Raw genomic sequence first — 4,131 nt, forward strand, 5'->3', positions numbered from 1 at the left:
TTATCAAGCTTTATTATGCCTTATCATGTTATGATTATTATTATCGTTTATTATTATGTTGCTTGATATTTTTATTGTTATTGCTTGATCACACCTTTTATGATTGTTAAAGGGAATTTGTACTTGGAATCACGCTTAATAAGATAATTCATTAATTTGGCTTAGGCTAATGTGATTTTAACTCAAGTGATCGCCAATAATAGTTTTGTTTGTGCATTAATATTCAACTAACATAGATAAGCAGGTTAGGTTCAATATAATGTTTGTATGTTATTCGAAAAGCGCACATGAATATGAGCAGAACAAAGTAGAGGCCTATTTTATAGGGCGGGTCCTTTCTTTTGTAGATTGGATTCGTACCCTCATCCCCGGACCCTGTTTGGTTCAAGACCTTATGGAGTAGTTGATGGTCCTTTTGGATTATCTTTTGGGTTTACAAGTTCCTAAAACTTGTTGGCGACTCTTTTTGCTCTTTGTCTTTCTCTTTGGAACGCCACCGTACTTTAGTGTATGATCACAGTGGGGTTCAAATTTGGGGTTATCATAATGCTTGAAATATTCCCTACAGTTTTTTGGAGACACCACTGGGGAGGATTTCTATTTATATTCCTGAAATTTATTTAATTTTGGCAATTATTTAGAATGAGCGGATGAGACTTGAAAAATTCTAAGTATTTCGTGTGCGTGATTTGATTAACATTATTGTCATATGCATTAAAAGGTCCTCATGGGAGCACCCCATGAGTCAATCCATAGGAATTTTACACGTAGGAAATTTGAGAAATATCTTTCATGACTAGAATCGAAAAGATGATGCGAAATCTGGAAAATTCGAAAAACACAGAATCTTGCCAAGGCATGTAGGAACTAACGTCTAGAAAACAGGGCTTGTCGCCCGTAAAAAGTTTCTGTCGCCTGGCGACAGGAGCTTTTTTGCGACGACAGTCCCTGTAGTCTGGCGCCAAGTTCTTCCAATACCGAGCCAGGGGTCTGCCTTCTTGCTTTGACCATTTCTAGCATTGTTGGCTTGATTTTGCTTATTGATTGAGTCATTTTCTCACTTTTCTGAACCCTATATGTGTTCTACATATGGAAATAACCCTCTGGGGGTTCCTGCTTCACCTGCCCAATGGAATATCCCACTATCATGTGCAAAGTTCAGATTTGGGTACGTGTAATGTTTGTGAATCCACCAAACCATGGAGTCGAGTTCGATTTCATCACGAACTCGCGGAATCCTGTCCATTCGCTCCAACCCTCCCGGTAGGCTTGTGTGCAATGCATATGGATTCATAACCATGGACCTTTTTGACTTAACCCATATCCTCGAACTTTAGAGAACTAGAGCCATGGTTAGGTTGCAAACTCATCATATTGTGACTATGTGAACTACTTGTGCACCCTTGCTTGTATATATTATATATGTGTTAACCGTTTGTTTGACTTGTGTTAAAGACTAAATAAATTGACTAATGACTAAAAGGACTTTGTCTAATTAATTAATTAATCTTGAATTAATTAAAGGCTAATAAATTAATCAATTCGACTTAGTACGACTTTAGGCATGTCCATTTAGAGTAAAATTATTGGAAACAGTCCAGATTAATGTTCCAGCAATGGCACAGAAATTTGGACTGCGGCGTTGCAGTTTAGTGTCTGTCGCCTGGCGACAATTTTGTCGTCTGGCGATAGGCTCTAAACAGTGGCGACAGTCCTGTTGTTTTAGCGACAGTCCAGTTTTCTTGCTCGAGTCATCACGATGAGTCTAATTAACAGTCTACTAATCGATTAATCAGTTTATTAATGGTTCAAACCATGTTTAAGTCTTTAATCGAGTCTAGGCACTTAAAAGTCCAATGGTCATACACTAAGAGTCAAAGACTTTGTTTAATTAATTAATTAATTAATTTGAACTAATAAAAAAGCCAAAATCAAGTCATAGTTCCATTAAGTCAACCCGGATTTTTTATTCCTGTATACTGCACATGCGTCAACTTGTTTTGGTCATAGCCGGAGTTCTAGGAAGAACTACGAGTCGTACAACCTATGGATCTGTAGCCCCGAGTTTTATCTTTAATTAGGCGTTGGTTTCGTCCCAATCAGAGGCACAAATTAAAAGTTATGACTAAAATACTACAGCCTGTCCAGTTTAATGCACATACGTGAAGTCTTAACTTAGTCTTTACTTGAGTCTAGTCACATAGTCTAGCCACATGGTCATGACACAAGTCTTAACATGTCACCTAAACTCACTAGCACACACTTTGTACATGTCACTATGACCATGTTTTAGGCTCATGCATGAGTCGTTTTTCCGTCATTTGAGTTAGGGTCCATTCTATTCCTAATTCTTCCATATTTCTCCATCTACATCATCTTCCCACTCTCCACCCTCCACACATATTATTTCCTTCATTCTTTCATGATCTTTTCCCATCTATGCATGTTGAATCGAGTTTCAGTCTTGTGATTGACAATAAGAAAAAAAAAGAGTAATGATGAGACAAAATACAAGGCAAGTTTCTCACCAAGATTTCATGCTTTCTTCTTCTTTTTTCAAACCTTTCCCCCATAAGTCTAGCATAGGCACCTTTTGTCTTCCTTAGATTTATTACATAGGTTTTTTTTATTTTTGTTCCCCTTTAATAAAATGAGCATTTCTTCCCTTGCATATGATCATTGCATTGCACTTTCAAAAAAAAAAAAAAAAAAAAAATCAAGGTCGAATTAAGCACAAGGTATACCAATGATTTGAGACACCCCTTGTAGCCATGTCATATCATCTTCACCCTTAAAATATATAATCTTTTTTTGATAAACCACTTTGAGCCTCGTCTAACGATAGACCTTTCATTTTTCAACCCACATCTACTAACCTTGGGATGGGATGGTGTGTAACTTATGCAATTTACAAATATGAAAGCTTGAGTGATCTCAAAATAATAAAAATGATACAAAAATAATAATAATAATAATAATAATAATAATAATAATAATAATAATAATAATAATAATAATAATAATAATAAATAAAAGTGTACAAAAGGGCAAGTGTTCCAATGTCTTGGATATAAAAATATCTTTGATAAGAACATGTCTCAAATTGCGTTTCTTATCGAGTGCTCAGTACCGTGCCTGAGAAACATGAATGCCAAGTGAGTGATAGACCGCATGATCGGGATTGCCCACACTTATAAAAATAAAAATGCAAAAGCAAAAAAAAGAAGAGCAAAAAATAAAAAAAAAGAGAGCTCAAAAATGAGAAACCTCAAGCATAAAAATATAAAGATTCAAAAGCAAGGTTACACACCTTGGGGGCTTATCTAGGGTCTTGAGCCTTTATCCCTTTCTTCTTCAACCTTTAGTCTAACCATGTTACAACCCTTAAAAAGACCTTTTTGAGGTATACACACACTTGTGCGAGGTTCGGCTAGAGCTACGTTTGGCCTGATTCCTAACGGATACGTAGGCAACCTCATATTGAGGTGCGGCCATAATAAAAATGCATTCATTTTCACATTCACACACTTACACCATGATCATATCAAGGGATTTCCAATGCTCATCCCTATTTACTTATAGCTAGACTTGGGGGGCTTGATCCTTACATCATTAGCCTACCTAGCCTAAGAGTCATCATTATTTGACTCTTATCAAATAATACTTTTCCATACACTTAGCCTTTGCAGCTTAACTTTAGTGTCACTTTCACACACATCACAGATACATGACCAAATAGACTTCCAATTAGGAACCTTTTGTCATGAAATCTTAACATAACATTGAAGCAGCTTTGTCATATCAACATCACTCATCACTTATAATCATCATTGTATCAAAGTATGAAGTACTTAGCCTCCGCACCTAAGTTACCTAAATACTTTCATAATTGAGTCAACTAAGATAGTTTAGGATGAATTAATCCTTATACCTTGAGGGATAGTATCAAATGCATATACTTGATTAAGCTCATTCAACATGCACCATTAAACACTTCGATTCTTTTTCGCGTCTTTCTTTTTCGGGAGAAAGTCGGTACCCTCCACAAAAATGACGGAAATTTTTTTTTTTGAGTCATGTACACATCGAGTCAAGTTCACACACCAGTCATGTACATTGAATCATGTCGTG

The sequence above is a fragment of the Chenopodium album genome, chromosome 22 (assembly GCF_948465745.1).
Source record: "Chenopodium album chromosome 22, dcCheAlbu1.1, whole genome shotgun sequence".
Classification (NCBI taxonomy): domain Eukaryota; kingdom Viridiplantae; phylum Streptophyta; class Magnoliopsida; order Caryophyllales; family Amaranthaceae; genus Chenopodium; species Chenopodium album.